This window comes from Dipodomys spectabilis, unplaced genomic scaffold (assembly GCF_019054845.1).
Source record: "Dipodomys spectabilis isolate Male_0828 unplaced genomic scaffold, ASM1905484v1 ptg001039l, whole genome shotgun sequence".
NCBI classification, from domain to species: domain Eukaryota; kingdom Metazoa; phylum Chordata; class Mammalia; order Rodentia; family Heteromyidae; genus Dipodomys; species Dipodomys spectabilis.
Window position 1 is genome coordinate 10556 of NW_024871716.1, and position 21085 is coordinate 31640.

Sequence of the window (21085 nt, forward strand, 5' to 3'; positions counted from 1 at the left end):
AGAAACCATTTAATAGACAATACTTTATACTTTCTTACCTAGTATCTTTTTTCTCCAGAACTGGATTTTTTTAATATATGTGAATATCCACCAGAATAAATGTCATTTTACTACATCTTTTGCAGACAGCATAGTCAATTAGATGTAGGTGGGAGTTCATCAGTAGCACTTTTTTAAATTGCAAAAAATTCGAACAGGGAGTGAATATGCATATTTTTCAACCATTATATTCCACATCCTCCTCTTTATTTCCTAAGAAACACACCCAATCAACAAAAAGGCTTAGATATTTGGCTCTTGACCTTGAAAGTGGAAGCAGAATGTTTTGGATGTCTGAGCTGTTAATAGTGTTTTCAATAATAATGTCATATGAAACAGCCCTATGAGTCCTGCAGGTCACACAGTACTTCCTTAGTGATGTGATAGGAATGTCAACCTTACTGGACTTAGTATTGTTGTCCACTTCCTTTTCTACCACCAGGCCCAAATTATAATAAAAAGTAATGGAAAGAAAAAGTAATGCCATTTAAGAAAGTCATTTAGGGTTCTGGGAATTTGGCTTCATGGTACAGTGATTGCTTAGCATGCATGAAACTCTAGGCTCAATTCCTCAGTACCACATAAACAGAAAAAGAAAGACTGGAAGTGGTGCTGTGCCTCAAGTGGTAGAGTGCTAGCCTTGAGCAAAAAAAAAGAAAAGCAAAAGCTCAGGAACATTTCTTTGGGCCTGAGTTCAAGCCCCAGGACCGGCAAAAATGTCACTTAGCTAGTAAATGCCGAATAGAGAATACATACTTGGAATGTATAATTGCTCCTTCCAACTATTACCTAACAGTAGTCCTTAATTCATGTGGGTTGTTTTTTTTTTACCTATATTAGGATACTGTGTTTTTTTTTGTTTTTTTTTTAAACCCTTTTGTTAACAGGTCACAGCAATTAGTGTCAGGAATGTGCTTAGATATCAGGTGAAGATTAACCCTGGAAATTCAAAGATTCCATGCTTTTGAGTGGTCACTTCTAATCACAATGAGAAGGGTAGTCTAAGCGAGATTTGGAAATCTTTTTTGGTCAGTTATGGCACTAAAAAGGCAGAGGTTAATTAATAGTTTTAATAGAAATGAAGGAATAACTCCAGGTCGAAGAAATAAATGATAATAATAACTAAATTATACCAGAAACTGTTCTAGGGAACTATTTTGGGTTATTGAAGAACTAGTTATCAACTAGGCTTTTTCCTCATTGCCTTTAGCATTCTAAATCACTTAGGCTAGTTCTTAATCTCTGTGTGATAAGTTGTATCTCCTTCTATGTTGTTCTTTCATACCTGATATCCTTTGCTTTCTAAAAATCTCAGTCTTTCTCTATTTCTTTATGGACTTTTCCTAATACTAAATAACACCTACACAGATGGCAGAGGATGCTAATGTAAGAGTCCTATAGTTCATGAGTCATTAATATAACAACATGGAACAACTAGGACATATTTATTCCTAACTCAATTTTTCTGAAAAGCTACAATGTCATCATTTCATTCAAATTTCCATTCTTTGTCTACATAGTGTCATTAAACGCACTAAATTCAAATATGAGCCATGTGCTGGTGGCTCACACCAGTAATCCTAGCTACTCCGGAGGTTGAGACCAGAGGATTGTGGTTCAAAGCCAGACTGGTCAGGAAAGTCCATGAGACTTTCATCTTTAATTAACCCCCAGAAACCCAGAAGTGGTACAGTAGCTAGAGTGTTAGAGTGATCAATTGAGCTGAAGAGCTGAGGGACAGTGCCCAGGATCAAATTTCAAGCCCCAGGAAAAACAATAAAAGTGCAAATATGAATTTCAGTTTCCCCAAAAGGAACTATGAAGTCAATAGTAATCTTCCTAAGCTTAAAAAATAATTTCAAAATGATTCAGTGCACCGACTTTAGCTGAGTTTTTTAAGTTATGGCTTCTTTGATGGATATATTCTCTTATTTTAAAAATTATCAAATATTAGCTTTATAATAAACTTCTCCTAGTATTTCTTGTTTCATAAGAGAAATCCATACAGTTGATGTCACTTGGTTTTCTCAGTTCAAAGCCAACCCAGGCAGTAGAGTCTGTCACATTCTTATCTCTAATTATACACCAAAAATCAAGACGTGGGGCTTTAGCACAAGCAGAAGTGTACTAGATTTGAGGACACGTAGACAAGAAAGACAACTATTCAGGGACAGGGTTCAGCCTCTGAGTTCAAGCCCTAGATCCAGAAAACACTAAACAAATGAAGAAGCAAACAAAAAATCCCACATATTTCTTTGGGACCATCCTTACAGCACTGGTTTGAGAAGAGGCTCCTTTTGCTTATCATACTCACTGGATCCTGCTTTTTTGGAATCCTCATTGCTATGGCGAACTCAGGACCAGATTAAAGGAATGGATAACTGACTTTTGCAACAAGAGAATTATCTCAAGAGTTAAATATTCATGCATAAGACACTTTAAAACCGCTGGGCGCCGGTGGCTCACGCCTGTAATCCTAGCTACTCAGGAGGCTGAGATCTGAGGATCGCGGTTCAAAGCCAGCCCGGGCAGGAGAGACCTTGAGACTCCTATCTCCAATAAACAACTAGAAAATCGGAAGTGGTGCTGTAGCTCAAGTGGTAGAGCGCTTGCCTTGAGCTGAAGAGCTGAGGGACAAGCGCCCAGGCCCAGAGTTCAAGCCCCAAAACCGCCAAAAAAAAAAAAAATAGACACTTTAAAACCTCATGTCTTTGTTTCTTTGAAGTAGAATACTTTAAAACAAAGTTATTTTCTTTATTTTTCTATGCTGGCCTTCAAATGGCAGATTGTTTCCTTTTGTAATACTCTCAATTAGAAGTTTACAGAAAAGTTTTATATGAGTAAAGAACACAGTGGAACAAGTTAGGGACAGAGTTTCCTTCAAGACTTGGATTATTTTATTGTACAGTGAAAAGGACAGCACAAATCAACTTGAACTTGGTCATTTCCCTATGTTCAATTCCTCCACTTCCCATAACAGTTCCTTCCACTTACTTCCAGGAACAATCTATGGTGCTACTTCCGATAAAAAGAATGTTTTCTGGCTTCATTGAAATAGCACAAGTACATCTTTGGACATGAGGTAAGAGGTGTTTCAGAGACAACTTAGTACCGAGAAAATATGGAATTGTCATGGTTTATAAAACATTATCCATGTACATATGGCCATATATGATGATGTTAAGTAAAATGAAACCCAAGAAAGGGACACAACTTTTTTTTTCTTTCTTGTCATTGTTTTTAATGTACTAAATGTAATATGTCATTTTTTTGTTTCTCTCCTATTTTCTTCCTCCATGGTGTAACCCCTGTTTTCACTGTGTTTGATGTTGTTAACCTGCACCTTGCATATACATTTTTCTAATGTGGGGAGGGGAAGGGAAATAAAACGTTAAGACAAGGATACAATATGACCCATTGTAACAATGAGATGAACAAGACACTATGTTGAAAACTAACTTTAAAACTTGGGGATGGGAAAGGGGAGTTTGGATGGTGGGAAGAAAAAAGATGACAGGGTAAAAACAAAGAGGAGGTTACAATGCTCATTAGATAATGTACTTATTAACTTACTGATGTAACTCTAACCCCTCTGTACATCAGTTTCAAAATAAAAAACATGAAAAAAATTATCCTGGAGTAAATTAAGTTGAAATTTCTTATGCTCTGTAAATTAAGACTGATTTTAAGTGGGAAGAAGGTTCTCAGAAACATTTTTTGTGAGTGTGCATGGTGTTCATTATTTCCCAAGTGTACATAAATTAACAGTAGGAGATACAATAAGAATAATAGGAGAAAGAGAAGTTCTTTGTTTAAGTATAATGGTCCAATACACTATAGAAGACTCTGCAAATAAGACAACTTTGAAACAATAAAGCCAAGGCCACTATGTAGATCTATGGGAGTGATATAGAGAAAGCATTACTACTATTGAAACATAAAGGATGAGGCCACTCTCTTTAATCTACTAACTCTAAATCATGGTAGCTAATCATGAAAATTTGTAAAAAGAATGGAAGAATAATTCTGGTTCCAAACAAGTCAGATATAAGACCATAGACTTAATTGGAAAAAAAAAAGGCCATGTTGAGAAAGCAGGAATTATACTAGCAATGAACTGGTGGCTAAGATCACATTTCTTTCTCTATTTTTTCTTTCTTTCTTTGTTTTTTTTTTTTTTTTTTTGGATGGTTGTGGGGCTTGAAGTCTGGGCCTCCACTCTTCAGCTCAAAACTAGCGCTCTACCTCTTGAGCCACAGTGCTACTTCCAGGTTTCTGGTGGTTGATTGGAGATAAGTGCCTCAGAAACTTTCCTACTCATGCTGGATTTGAACTGCAATCCTCAGATCTCAGCCTCGTGAGTAGCTAGCATTATAGGCATGAGCCACCAGCATCCCGCTTAACACCACATTTCTAACAGTGTACACTCAGTATATGTAATGTATATGTTTCTCTATCTTTATATGAACTCGAGTTAAAAATCTGGGCTACAGCTTTTGCACTCACAAAAATGTTTGTATTTTAAAAGTTGATACTCCTGGAAAAATAGAACTTAAGAATGTAAAGGAGTCTGGGAAGTTCAGTTTGCATCCAGCTTGGGAGAGCAGTCTTTGAAACACTATTTATAATTACCAGCCAAAAGCTGCATTGGAAGAATGGCTCATGTGATGGAATACTAGTTATGAGCAAGATTGCTGAATAAGAGCTTGAGGTTTTCACACACACACACGCACACACACACACACACACACACATATACAAACATGCACATACACACAGAGGCACTTCTATGTGCAAACACACATATGAAACAACTCTCAGAATGTGTAGAAATGTTAGAAAATAATAAAAAAAATGTACTCAGACTAGAATCAAGTGATAATTTTTTTAATATTAGAAAGTCCTCAAGTGAAATTTTCCCTAATACACTTGAGAATATTACATATTTAGGGACCAGAGATAGTAAGAAAGTCAAGTAATCATTATTGAAGGGGTTGGATCCATGGAGGAATGAATCAGAGACCCCTGCAGGTGCTTCTGAAAATGTTCATATCCTGTATCAAATGTTAGAAGATCATCGAAAATAGTACATAAACATTCTGAGCCATCAGTCTTTTGAAAAATATTATCGGAGAAGTTCAGAAATGCTAGTCTGTATCAAGATTAAATAAACCAACAAAGTATGGTAGGACAATGAGATACAAGGCTGGAATTCTAGCACTCAGACTAAGACAGGAGATTAGAGAATGGAATTACATAGTGATACCTTCCTGAGACTAGGTAACATAATTTTGTCTCAATAAAACAAAACAAGAAAGGAATAAAAAAAAACAGGAAAGGAATACACAATTGCAAGTTTGGCTAATTTTGTCATTATGTTTTGAGAAGTCAAGTTTGCTATTGAAATGCAACTCATATATAATCCTCAGTTATGTTTTAAATACTCTCTTCATTACAGAACATTCCTAGATGCAAAATAGCTCATGATTCCCAACCAAAATTTTGAAAAAGTAAGCATCATTCTGTTGGATTCCAAAGAAATGATGAAGGATTACAAAAGCTTAAGCCTGGAGAAATAGTGAAGTTCGTTTAATGTAGGAGTTTGTAGACTTGTCTAAATTAGAATTTAGATATAAAATAAATATTTTTATTTGTAAGTTTTCTTTGTAATTTAATATTCTATTTCATATTGTATTCCATATTCTATAGGACAGAAGATTTAATTCACAAATTCACAAATGATTCTGGCATTCTATTTGCCTAAAATATTCTTTCAAGTGAGGTATAATTAGAACTTAGTTAATAGATAATTGCAACAGTTCCTGTGTAAGATGATAATGTGAATAATGTAGAAAAAGTTGCCAACAAATTTATGATATTAATTTATAAAAAGAAGAATTTTTTGAGACTTTGGTGCACCATGGGATGAACAGAGTAATTGTGTGACAACCTTTTCCTTCCACCTATATATAACACAGGAAGAAATTTCTTTAAACATACCTCTGTATATAATGAGAAAAATGCTAGGTTTTGGGTTTGTTTTAATTTTGTTTTTGTTGTTTGCTTTGTCCTAGGGCTTAAATTCTGTGCTTGGGACTGTCCCTGAGCCTGTTTTTGCTCAAGGCTACTGCTCTTCCACTTGAACAACAGTGCCACTTATGTCTGGCTTTTCTGAGCAGTTTATTGGAGATAAGAATCTGAGGAACCTTCCTGCCTGAGTGGGCTTTGAACCACAATTTCAGATCTTCATATTCAGATATTCAGATATTCTGAGTATCTGTGATAGATGAAAATATAGCTATAAATAATATTTGCAAGTGTTTTGATCTCAAGAATACCACTGGGGGGAAAATGATGCAGCAAAGTTTAGTGTAGTGTTCTTTCCCCAATAGGAAGGGCATCACATTAGCAGAAGTGTAGTATTTTTTCACAATAATGATAAGCTAGTCCTGATGTGAATTTAGGGAATTTTAAGGTCCACCTTACAAGTTGGAATCTGTTGGGCTAGGATGAACTTACAGCATAAAAACTTAGGATTGATGGTCATAGAAATAATAGCTTACTCTGATAAACATATGTTTACACTTGAGGAATTTATTATAGATACTTCATAGTTTTATCTTCTACCAGAATGGGGCTATTTTTTCTGTTGACTTTTAAATATGTACCCACCCCCCACTGGAAACTACATCTATTGCAGAATAAAATGCAAACAGGTACTGTTTTGAATGTCTCTGGTATGGCATGTTCAGAATTTGAAAATGAGTATTTAGTAGTAATAGGAATGTTGAAGAACACATATAGTCTGTCTTCTTAACAATTAGTTTTAAAAGTTAGGAGTTTCCATAAAATTGAACTGTTTTCTGTTTTAATATGAAAATATTAAAATAATGTTTTTTTCAAAATAATGGCAAGTATATTCTGAAAATTTTGTATAGTTTGATAACATTCAAGTTGATGACACTCTGATAAAGAAAGGGGTTATTAATACAAATTAGAAGATGATTTGGGTTCATTTTTTAAAAAGGTAACACACATAGAATAATATTTACTATACCAATACAGTGAAATTATATTTTATGTAGCTTATTTTTAAATTTAATTTTATTGTCAAGGTGATATATAGAAGGGGTTGCAGTAATTGTAAGGTAGTAAATATATAGCATGTGGAACTTTTTACCTCCTCCCTCATTTTTCTCATACTTTTCCTTCACCCCAATACCCTTTACAAGTTGTAATGTAAATTTCCAACAAGTCTTGTGAGTATTGCTATTGCACTGGTTTGTCTTTCGCCATTTGCCTTGCATTGTGTTGTTCCTCTTCCCTTGCCAAATTAAGATATATGTATATACAATACACAGAATCCCGAATTCAAATACTGCAGAGGATAAACCATAGGGGAAAACACAAAGAAAAAAGAAATCACATTGGGAAAAGGTCAGATAATGTGATGTTAGGAAAATGAACCCTTAGATATGTATTTTAATGTTTTTTTTTATTTCATGCATTTGTTTCTAATGCATTTATAAGATTATCTCTTTGTTGCCTTGTATGTCCCTCCCCCACAGTATAACCCCTGCTTTTACTATATTTGATGTCAGTATAACTTGTGGAGGAGATGGGGAAAAACAAGTCATTTAAGGATACAGGTGGACGTGTTGCAACAATGAGAAGTGCAAGTTGTCATGTCGAAAACGAGCTTTACAACGTTGGTGCGGGGGTGGGGGGTGGGGGGGGAAGGGGGAGGATTGGGTGGTGGGGAGGTAGGGGGGAGGTAGGGAAGGGATGTGAAGGGTAAACAAAGGAGGAGGCTGCAATGCTTGATAAGAAATGTATGCATTATCCTGCCCATGTAATTGTAACCCCTCTGTGCAGTATGTTCACAAAAAAAATAAAATTAAATTTAAAAAAACAATAACTACAAAGAAAAACCTCTGTATCCATATCTAGGAGTTTATTATGCTCAGCATTATCTTATATGGTCATATATACATCACTATTGAGACATTCAGCTCTTCTGCTAGGACTATTCTAGACATTTCCTACTTATTACAAATGAGGGAAACCATGGAATCTCTTTGTGTCTTGCTTATTTTAATTAGTAGGATATTTCCAAGTCTTTCTATTTCCTTATTAATTAGAAGCATAGAATTCCACCGTGTGTGTGTGTGTGTGTGTGTGTGTGTGTGTGTGTGTGTGTGTGTTTGTATACCACATTTTGTCAATTCGTTCATCAACTGAGTGGCATATTGGTTTAAAACATGATTGCATGTAAATATCACTTAGGGTCATTCAAAAATGACAGATTCTACTTCCCCAAACATTCTAAAATCATGATTTCTAAGTAAGGCAGGATTTTATGGTGGCACAAGTGTTGAGATACTTGGATGAGTCTATGTATATCTTGCACTGAATTAGGCAGGAAGATATCCAATATCATATAGGATAAAAATGGTAGTTTCAAAATATTCCCTTGAGAAAGATATAGGAGGTTGCCAGAAGTATGAAATAGTTGAGATAATTTTGAAGAATTTAGAAATGCAAGCTCAGGTATGTCTCTTTAAATAATAATTAAGTGGAAGGACAAAAGAAGGGGAAGAGAAGAAAATAACTAACAGCAGATCATTGTCCCAAATTAGAGTATAAAGACATAATCTATAACTTCCAAGTTAAAAAGAAACCAATATAATACGTCGCACTTAATTTAGGTACATGCAAAATGTTTTTTTGGCTTTTTCCTACCTTAATGCTCAAAAATAAATGAATACATAAGAAAAGTTATGTGATTGCCGTTATTTCAACCTGAACACTAAATGTGATGAGCCCTCTTTTTCTTACTTTGCACTTGGAAAATAGTACCTAAGTTGATGATGTTGTGGCTGATTAGAGGTAGACAAAGGGGCTTCTACTTGTACAATTATCCCGGAACAGCTTAAAGCAGTTTTTCTCCCAAGATATAAAACTAAATTTTCTGAAGTTGTGCTTTGAAACACCCTCACACTTAAGCAGATTATTTGAAATTATACTTCAGCATTTCCTTGGCACATTCTACTTTGTGCCTTTGTCTTTTTTGCACATTCCTTTTGAGTTCATAGTTGCTCTATTTCCATTTAATCTGTGAAAGCTGCTAAGAACATTGTTCAACTACCACTTCTTGTTTGCACATGCCCAGTCTATGTGAAGCTACTTTGTACATGTTAAGCAATAGGGTAGTACTCACTCTTTGAGGAGAAAAGTTCCACATTATAACCCTATGCCCACATTAGAGGGCGTAGAATTTAAAGAATTTTGAGACAACCAGTGATATTAGAATTGAAAGGTTCCTTAGGGACATTTTCTTGGAGCTCATTAGTTTACCCAGGAGAAATATAAATATCCACAAAAACTGGAGCTTATTAGTAAGTATCCGAATTAACACTAGATCCTAGATGTTGTGTTAATACAAATCACCATTGTATTATTTTTACATCAGAATCCTTCCCTACTTGCAAATATGGATGAGAAAATGAAAGAAAGGCATTAAAACAAAATGTCTTATCTTTTTAGTCATTTAATCCTAGTGGTGAGGGTGATGTCTGAACTCTTCCATTCAATAAACGTTTAAAGTTTATAAGAGTACTTCCTATATAAGAATTTGTGGCATGTTCATTGACAGGGTTATTTCAGCATGGAGATATCCCTAACAAGAACTAGATTTAAATAGAGTATATGACAGTTATGATGTGTCAATCAGGCATTTTCTATTCTAAAGAAGAATCAATTTGAGGACTGTTCAGTAACATCAGTAACATCAGTGTTACTTGTCCTACATTTATAATGAATAGGTTGATAAAATATCCAAACATATCTAAAGATATTTCAATAAAATCCCAAACTGATGTGGATACATGGGTCACTCATTGGAACGTAGACAAATTAGTCTTATCTGTGCTGCTGTTCAATCAATAATCACCTGGTTAAACAAATTCTTCAAAAATATTCACAGGATTCATCATGATAATTATATCTGCATAATTCTTCTAAGGTCAGGATAAAAGCATTTGGTCCCAACATTTAAAATCAAGAGGATCTGTGGAATTCATGGATCCAGAATTTTATGGCTTCACGTTCATATCTCAAAATTTTATTAATCTGACTTTCACCAAAACACTGTGCTTATTGAACTTGTCTATGTCCTTTTAGTTTTCAAATCCAAATAGCATATTTCCTTCAGTACCTTCCTGAAAATTCATTCCCTCCTTTACTTCTGTAAATCTGTTTTTATTACTTTCTTGTTTCCTTATTTATCTCTTTCTTCTATTCTTGTTCACTATGATGCTCACATTGCTCACATTTGTGTCAGAACTTTCCTTTTACTCTTCCGTTTAATAATGCCCCCGATTTTATTATTCTTTTTCATATTAATGGTCTTGGATATTTTAATGATGTCTAAAAAGACTTATCTATGCATCGGTTTAACATAAATTTTAGAACTATCAGAGAGTTTTTTTCCTCTAAATCCATCATTTCCACCTGTATTCTTTATCACCAAGAATATTACTAACATGGCTGCCAGCCAGAGACATGGAAGCACTTTAGATTTCTTCTTACCCTCCTACTTCTGTCCATTAGATAAGATGAATAATCAAGATTTTATGTTTATGTCACTAATATAATTTCCATGTACTCCTTTTTATGCCCCTGAAACCGGCCTGTTTCAAATACTCATCATGGGTCACCTAGTCCTAAAACAACTGCTTACATAGTATGCTTTTTCCCCATAGACTTTTCATATTGTTCCTCTCCATCACCAAATTACTGCTCCATGTAAGCACACAGAGTGAATATCTCAGACACAAATTCCAGTATCATTATTTACTCACTACATTGACTGTTGGCATTACATTTCTCATCTGTAAATGGATATAATCTACCAGAAATATTGAAGAATATATTTGTTGACTTCTAGAGCAAGAAAAAAGAAAAGTGAAGAGTCCTTACATTTTCCACCTTACCTTACAAATAAGGAAAGAGTCAAATTCAGTTTGTTGGTTTAAAATCACAAATTTTTTCTTGCAGAAATAAAAATAAGTCATCATCAGGCTACACTGTGCTCATCATCCTCATCAAAATTATTATTAGCATCATATGTGTTAATTATTGAAAGTCTGATATGTGTCTATGACTTTGCTATTATTTGTCTTTGGATTAATAATTTGAATGTTACCACTGTGCATGCATCCATATTAAAATTTTGAACAAATAAAGAAACCAAAAAACTAACCATATCAGGTAGCTTGACTATGTGCTTATAACAAATTATGGAATAGATTTTTGAAGCATTGCAAATTCCTAACCAGTATGAATTAAGTTCCTCTCTCTCCGTCACTGCACACAAATATTTAAGAGGTTGAACAGAACTTTTTTCAAGTGATATACTGTAAATGTTACTACAATATCGTGTGTATATCTAAAATTTCCTTTAAAGTAATAAACTCTACTTTCAAATCAAATATTAGTTATTTTATTCTCGGAAACTTTTAGATAAAGACTGTATATCTTTGAAATGAAAGAAGGTCAAAATAGTAGCATAAAAATTTTAGAGGCAGTCTGTCTTCAGAAATACATATACATATACATATATATATGTTATGTGCAGAAAGATATACATTTTAGAGATTATTTGTCATCAGAAATATGTACATATATCTAAATTTCTGTGTAGAACGATGTACATTATAGTGAAAAATAAATCTTAAAACGTAATTAAAATTTAAAATAATACATCAAACCAAGTGCCAGTGACTCACTCTTATAATTCTGGGTGCTGTGATCGTAGAATTGTGTTCGAAACTAGCCCAGACAGAAAAGTACTTGTTAGAGTCTTATCTCCAATTAGTCACTAAAAACAGGAATTAGCTCTGTGCTTCAAGTTGTGGAGGGCTGGCCTTGAGCATAAAAAGCCTTGGGAACAATGCCAAAGTCTTGCAAACAACAACAACAGCAACAAAATGTATCACATTAATTTCACAAAAGCAAATTTTAACTGCTGTGAACATTTCTTAGAAACATGAATACATTCCCCTGGAAAATGTTAAGTAAAAGTATAGAATATTTACGTCTATGTTAAAGACATGACTATTTAGATTGTTTAAGATATTTAGGTGATGATTAGGAATTAAGAATAATGATAGGTAATATATTGGGACTGGACTTTTATTGTAATGATTAGATCAAATTATTCTTGCTTGGTATATGAATTATAATAAGTGATAAACATTTTTAAATGATTTCCAATGCAAAGGATTATCAATTCTTTTGTAATTTCAAAACAAGAAATCTATTCCAAGGCTAGTTTGCTCTAAGACTATATTGTTTTCTAAAATTAATTTAGGAATGAGTTAAGATTTAGATAACACTGCACAGCAGAGGAGAGTGAGAGGGGATAGAATGTGTGTCATAGATGTGTCATTGGTACTGTTTCAAAAATCAGAAACACTTCAGAGAAGAGAAAGAGGAATATAAGGTGTCCTGAATCAAGTTTCATTTTAATCCACCTAATAGTTTTGACTGAGAGTCAAATAACATGGAAAAAATAGAAAATAAAGTAGAAAATAAAGCATTGTATAAACCTGTTACAATGTAAAGAAATTGTAATAGGAAGATGATAATTAATTTCCAAAGAAATAAAAGAAAGAATAGGTAAACTCCAAAGGAAAAAAGAATGAAGAGAGAAAAGAAGCAAAGTAAAACCTTTATCAATAACAAACGCAAGAGTTTGGAAGTGGAAAGGCAGTAGAAATATTGTAAATAACAATAACAATAAAATTGCTAATGTGGATAGAAGATGGATCACATTTTATCATATATGATTTTGAAGTCATAGGAAATGAAAATTTAAAAGTCATAATTTAAAACTCTATTTGAATTATAACTAGACACTATAGCTCAGTGTTAAAACATTGGCCTAGCATGTGTGAAGCAATGGTGTGATCGCCCAAGCATTACAAAGTACAGACAAAGCACACACACAAAAAACCCACATTAACACAGACACACACACACACCCAACATACACACATTTGGAATATTTATATCATCATAGTATTTTGGGAGCCGACAGTAAAGCTCCAAGGTCATCTTGACCCTTGTGCTCACTTGAAGGCACGTACAAGGAACTGGCTTTCATGAAAAGCACCAGGTGCGGGGGTTTGCTTTGCTATGTCTGTAGAGTTTGTTTTACTTTCTATCAGTTGACCTTGTCTTGCAATCTGCACCTTGTTTTTATTAAAATTTTCCTTGCTTTTCTGCACTATGGTGACCTTAGGTTACCTCTTGACTTCTAATAGTATATAATAAGGACAGTTAAAAATAAACGGTGCTGTAGTCTTGAGCTGCAGACCTCCTGACCCCATCCTTTGTCTTATGTCTTTATTATTCCATCCTCGCCCCCAATTCAGGATTCCCTTTCGTTGCCTGCAGGCTCCGGCAATATTAAACACAGGAAATTATCACAAATAGTAAAAATATGTTAATATGAAATCGTATTATTGCTCATACTATTTAAAAGTTTAGTAGAAATAAAATAGTCACAATATACTTGGATTCTTATAGATCAACTAAATTGAAAATAAAGAAACAGAAGACATGAGAACCTTTGCAAACAAGTTTTAAATAATAAACATTTTGAAACATGTATACTTTTATTTTGACAAAAGATTGATGTTACTGATATTTTAACTCAAGATTTAGAATATGATAACCAGGTACTCTATATCTCACTAGAGATGGCTATATTTCTAATCATTTCACTCTGGATACTTTTATAATAAGGTCTCATCATTTCAAAGCCTCTCCTGAATCACAAACCCTACTTACACTTCCCACCATAGCTAGAAAATGGAAGCCACAAATCACCATGCCCTACTCAAACATTTTTTTTAATTCAAGTACAAATATTTCCAAAAAGTGACCACGTAATGAAGCCTTCTTAATAAAGTATGTGCTTCTTGAAAACACAGTAAGGACAAATATGTTTAGAACTATAAGAAATTAAATTTATTTAAATTCACCAACCATATAAAAATTAAGAAAATAATTTTAACTATACATGTTAAATATTTTAAAAGCAAATATATGTGTCTAAATAATTTACATGTGTAAAACTCATGCAAAATTAAATTAACTAATCCTACGACTCTGAAAAAAGAATTACTCTAAAGAAACAAAAGAAAATAAGATCAAAATTTGAAATTTAGAAAATAAAATGAAGTGCATTATTTAGTTGACTTAAGTAACTATAAACCCTCTGTATATCAATTTTATAATAAAAATGCATGAACAAAAAAACAAAAGTACACATTGATCAAGAGCAACAGCTAAAGCATCAGTATTTCTTTTTTGTTTACAAGAAAATCGATGGAGGGGATAACAATGTTCTTTCCATTAAAAAATGTACTCATTACCTTACATATGTAACTGTAACCCCTTTGTACATTACCTTTACAATAAAATTAAATTGAAATTAAAAATAAACTAAATAATATACCAATTAGGAATTCTTAGAAGCCATTGGTTAAAAACTTTGTAAAAAACTGCCCTAAGTACCCAAGGAATATACTTTGATGATACTATTTAAATACTTAAACTTCAGCAGAGAAGCAAAAAATTTATAAATGTTACAAAGTAAAGTAATAAATCAGAATATATTAGTATTAATAAAAATCATAAGATGAATTTATGGTGTTAGTCAAATATGTAAGAAATGAGATGAATTGCCATTCGTTTGCAGTTAATAAGTGAGAAAGACTTTTCTAGGTCTTTTAAAATATATCTTAAGAGTAATGAAGAAACTATTCTGTCACATCATATGATAATCAGATAAAGATGATATTAAACCAAAGAACAGATTGTACTAAGTTTTGGGATGTTAATATAATATATTTACATATTTTGGTTGTGGGTAATTGTGGGGATTTCAACTTGCAGTATTGTTCTTGCTAGGCTGGTGTCATATCAGTGGTTAATTTTAGAACAGGGGTTCCCTTTCCACAAGAACATGCACCTGAGTTGCACACCAATTTGTGTAGCTGCCTACCTTTGCTGGCCTGGATTCTGCAGTATTTCCAATCTTAGCCTCTAGATAGTGCAGGATGGTGGAAATGATCCAGTGCACCCAGCTATAGATGGAGAAGGAAGTCCACTAAACTTTTGGCTTGGGTTCTGTTCTCAAGCCTCCTAAGTAGTTAAGAGTAGAAATGGGAGCCCCTGGTGCCAAGCAGTAACAGTATTTTTAAAGCAACTAGACATATATATGAGTTAGGCTTGTCATTACCTCAGGAAAAGAATAAAAGAGCTGTGAAGCACAAAGGACAGTCAGAATTTTAACTAGCTACTCAGAGGCTGAATCAGCTTAGCTAGCTATTCAAGAGCCTGAGATCTGAAGACCACTGTTCAAAGCCCGTCCAATCGTGAAAATACATGTGATATCTCCAAAAAATCAGAAGTGGAGCAGTGGTTCGAGTGGTAGACCACTATCCTTGGGCACAGAAGCTTAGGGATAGTGCCCAGGCACTATCAAGCTTCAGGAATGATGAATACATGCATGAGCACCTGCAGATGTGCGTGTGCATACACACGTGCGCGTGAACACACAAACACACCAATGCGACCTTCTTTATTTTTTTACCTTGTTGTACCTTATTGCCATGTATTAGCTCACAAATTAACAAAATCATGTAAGCAGCTATTTACATGCAACTGATCATATTTCTCTAAAGTCTATTCTCTTTTTGCAAGCCTGCTTTTATTTGACCCAAAAGTAAATTATTCAGGAGGGCTATTCATCTCCCTCAACTCTGTAGTATTATATGATTGTTTAGGTTCTTCCTAGCTATATGATTTTGTGAAATCCCGCATCAAACAGCGTATTTCTTTCACGAGAAGGGAAGTCTCTGTCAAACAATTAATAATAGGTTTTTGTCCTCTGCCAAGCATCTATAGTTTTATTATCTTCATCTATTTCATGATCTGTCTGTGTATGCCAAAGACTGCTGTGAAAATTAAAAAGACCCTTTTCAGCACTTAGCATTCGTATAACATTCAGAGGTATGAAGGTGTTTAAATATTACTGAAATTGCTTTGGAATAAATAAAGTTCACCTTGACTATCTTGAGAAAGAAGAATTGGTTTCCCAGCACTTAGGTAAGAACGTGAGTGAAAAAAAAAAGGAAAGTTTGGAACAACTCAACAAATACATTCAAATGAAACAAAAAAACCCCAAGAAAACACAAATTAATTCAGTACTTAAAAACCTGCAGGAAATGCAAAGATTTGTTTTAAAAAATCAGCTATGATAAGCTTTTGAGAATCCTGAATACATGGGAGTGTACTGTTGTGAGGACAGTGGTTAAAGCCCAGACTAGACAGAAAGATCTGTACACAATGCCATGTACCTGTTATTCTAAATTCCAGGAAGAATAACATAAAGTGGACTGAGCCTAAGATCATACACAAGGAGGACGCCAGATTCTATCTGAAAAATAATCAGGATAATTTAGGGCTGGGGGTATGACAAAGTGGTAAGTACACACATTTAGGAGACACAAGACACTCAATGCAAACTCTATTATGGGTATTGAAGAAAAAAGCTATGACTTCAAATAATTTGAATGATTGTAAGATTTGAGTATTTCAGTGGAGAAAAAATCCATGAGAGAAATAGAGTGAACCCATGTTGTGATCCTTTCTACTTAAGCTATAATTTTGTGTGGTACTCCAGACATAACAGAGTTATCTTGCAAATGAGCATGGATGTGCATTTGGGTGATGGAAATATTCTACTTACACAGCTGTAAATTAGATTTTTTGGCTAGATTGTAGTTCTTGAACTAAGAGCCTGTGTGTTGTCTCTGAGCTTTTTCTCTCAAGGCTACCACTGTACTACTTTGAGCCACAGTTTCAATTTTATTTTCTGTTCGTTGTTTGGAGATAGGAGGCTCATGTACTTTCTTGCCCAAGATGACTTCAAACCATGATCATCAGATCTCATCCTCCTGAGTAACCAGGATTCCAGGCATAAGTTGTCTATTTTTAAAATAATTTAGTAAATCATACAGTTACAGAACTTATAAATTATAATTGCAACATGTGTAATAGATGTGTGTATGTATATATCAATGCATACAAATAGAAGTATTTTAACGTATCTTTGTATCTACAGTAGATTTATGAAAAATCAACCTTTGTTGTAAAATAAAATGGAAACAAAAGTTATTAAGGAGGAAACCAAAAGGAATTGTCACGTTTCTTGTTGTTGAATGGAATATGAATTGCGAGAATCAGTTTGGAAAAATCATCCTAATTTAACAAAATGGATAATGGGTATTAATTCCAATCTATTTGCCCATATTGTGCATGCTCACACATGAGTGTCAAAATCAAATCACAATTTTTGCTTTTGTATTTAACGTATTTAGGGGATTGATGAAGTAATCAAATAAAGATTAAAATAATAGTAAATGATGCTATGAGTTAGAGTTGAAAATGTTTTTAAATATTATAATAGCTAATTAAATTGAATTTTTCTTACTTTTACTCTATTGTCATGCCCCTCATTCCCACATTCATTCCCACATTAGAAAAGTACATAGAAGGTTCTCACTAAATTATTTGTACAATCATGAAAAAAATGTATTGAAAGAATATGGGCACAGTGTGGTTTTAGCTTATTGAGCTAGGGGGTAGTGTGTTATTGAGGACTTACAAAACGTTGTGATAGAGATGAAAGGAGTGATGTGCTTACTCTGGAAAATTGGCTAGGGGATTGCTCCCAGAAAAATACTGACGAATTCTTCCAAAAGATACAGTAAATACACTTTCAGAGGTAATCCTCAATACCATTTTCCACAAAGTTTTGTCCCAGATACAATCGGCCTGCCTTCTCTGGCTGCTTTCCTAGCCTGGACCTATTCCTTCACTCTACAGGAAAAGTGTGATACAACTGATTTCAGTCAGATCTGTTACTAGAATTATCAGGGATTTAGATTCTTGTCTGTAATTTGGTAAAAGCTATGTCTCTTTATGTAGGCTATTAAAATTTATGTACTAATTTCAATAAATACATAAATTCTATTTTTAAAAAATAAAATTGTTTGCTCTATAAATTGATCAAAGGCATGGATTTTGTGGCTAGCTAGGTGATTGCACATCTCTCACTTCCTCTCTCCCTTTCATGGTTCTCATAGATAATATGACTGATCCATAATTATCCTAATTTATTTTGCTTTTATATTTTTGGTTGCATCATTTCACTTTCGGCTCTGCCATTTCCCAAATCATTTACATAGAAGGCATTATTTCATATTTTCTCATTCCTAGAATAGCTGCTCATGAAGACACCACTGGTCCTCATTTTCAGTCTGTACCTTTGAATATGGAGGAAAACCTTTCCTCTGCTCTCTATCAATTCCCTACTCACCAGTTAGAATAATTTCGAATAGTAAAAATGGAAAAAGTGAAAAAAAATCATGGTGAAATAACAGATGTAGAAAATTCACTGGATTTTTCTGACCAGTTCAACCAACGTGAACTATTGGGGAATACATATACACCCCATTCCCACTGGTACTCATTGTCTCTGGTTAGGCAATTCTGATGAAGACAAGGAACAAGATGAAAAAGTGAGGAATGATATCATTTGTAAAAAAAAATGGAGAAGTATTCAAGCAAATTTTTCTGTGGGCTGCTGAAAATAATTGGCTTACTACAGTACAGAGACTACTTTCCAAAAAGGACATTCATGTGAATACTAGGGATGATAATGAGTATACCTCTCTTCATCGGGAAGCCTAAGTGGACACTTTGACATTGTCTATGTGTTGGTGGCTCAAGGCAGATATTCATGCAATAACTGTGAATGGCTGGACACCCCTGCACAGTGCTGATATGTGGAATAATACCAGAGTGGCTTCCTTCTTAGTTCATCATGATGCAGATACCAATGCCCAAACTAAAGTCCTCTTGACCCCCTTGCAGCTTGTTGCTTGGAATAGAAATAGCAAAGATATGCTGAATCTCCTTCTATTGAACCATATATGAAACCAGGTCTGAAGAACTTGGAAGAAACTGCATTTGATATTGCCAAAAGGATAAATATGTATCACTACCTCTTTGAAGTTGTGGAAGGCTGTAAAAATTGTTCTCCTAAGTCATAATGGTTTGGTTAAGTTTCTTAAATTTCAAAAATGCCAATCCATCTTTGTGTCCATACAAAATATTTTCACAATACAAAGCAACTGCAATATCTTACTTTAAAAATTCATGGATTCCATCGTATTTTTCAAGTGAATTGCCTGACTTTGATGTCAAAATGTATTCAAGATTTGTTTGTATACATCTATAATGATTTCTGCTGGGTTTGTGATTATTTAAATCAGAAATCATTTCAACTTATCTGTTGGAATGAGTAGTACAAAAACTAAAAATATTTCTGGTGCTTGAATGAAAAAATTATATTTTAAAATAATCTGTTTTTTGTTTGTATAATGTACATAATCTATCTAATTCTCTCCTAGATGTAATACTTTGAATTCTACATTGTTTTATTATATATATTTGTTCATTACAAATGTGTTATTTCAGATAGCATTCCATATAGAACAAGTTTAAGATTCCTTTTTTTCCTAGGTCCTTATAGTATTTTATTTCATTGGGATAAAATGACAATGTTATCTAATTTCAAAAGTTTTGTAAAGATTATGCTATGTAAAGGCCTTTCTAAGGTGAGGATTTAATGCATTGATGTCAAAATAACTTTCAGTTCAATGAATTACATGTATTGTTACATTTGTATTTTTTAATATTTTTATTGTGAAAATACTGTACAGTGGGGTTACAATTATATGGGCAAGATAATGAGTACATTTCTTAACAAGCATTGTAGCCTCCTCTTTGTTTACCCTTCCCATCCATTCCCATCCTTCCCCTGCCCCCCCAATCAATCCTCGCCGCTACCCCCCCAACACGCACCAAAGTTGTAAAGTTCATTTATCGACATAACGACTTGTATTTTTGTAATCAATTTTTAATAACTGTTTTTCATATCTTGCATCTGAAGGATGAAAAATATGGAATACTTCAGAAATTTTCATATCATCCTTGTGCAAGTGCCATGATAATTTCTATATTGTAATTTGGGTAAACGTGCTGCTGAAGCGTGTAGTATCCTGTAGATTTAAGTAGTTAATGATGCATTCTTTATACAGGCATATATCCTTGGTTGACTGTTTGTAACTAGGAAGCCTTATTGTTCCTAAAAATGCTATTGATCTTACTTCTCTAAAATTCTGTGTATATTGGAAAAAATTTATATTGTTTGGTCGATTGCTCACATTTGCAATTTTTTGTCAATGACTATTTTAAGTATTTTTCATCTTAAATTTGATCATACTTTGAAGCCTTTATAGCTAGGTCCAAAAGTGATTGCTTTTCAAGTATTTGTTTATAAACTGAGTTAGCTTTGTGGAGCTAATGGATTCAAAGTAAGCCTTGCTTAAGAGCACTTCTAAACTTCTGCAGCTTAAAAATTCCTAAATGAGGTCTTATTGGCAAAAATGTCTACCTGACCCTTTACTCTTCTTCCATGTAGCAACAGACCAACCAGAATATCTTACCCTGACAGCATAGATTTTCTTATTGGAACAAAACTATTCTTAGTTAAAAGGGATCATAGAGAGATAAACAGTTAAGACAGAATCATTTAGACTAGAAGGTATTTTATCAAAATATATATTTTTTTTATACCTAACATTTCAAAAGTAGCTAAAGCCAAGAAGGTGAAAAAATTTTTCACATGAATGATTACTTAATGTCCTGGTCAGCCTACCATCCAACCAAGCAGGAATTTACACTACTGCCTTTCTTTCACGAAATATTTTCATAGTTACAAGAGAAGTCTATATGTTTCTCCTCGATAATAGGCCTTAAATTGGTAGTTTTTTAATCACAGTGTTTCCTCTTGTCTCTAGGCTGTAAAGCTACAAATGATAAAGCTTTAGGTCCAACTCTA

General features: G+C 33.7%; 1 pseudogene; it reads right to left on the bottom strand.

Annotated features, from left to right (window-relative positions):
- Positions 1 to 20138: 20138 nt before the first annotated feature.
- On the bottom strand, positions 20139 to 20235 carry LOC122102936 (annotated as a pseudogene).
- Positions 20236 to 21085: the final 850 nt, after the last annotated feature.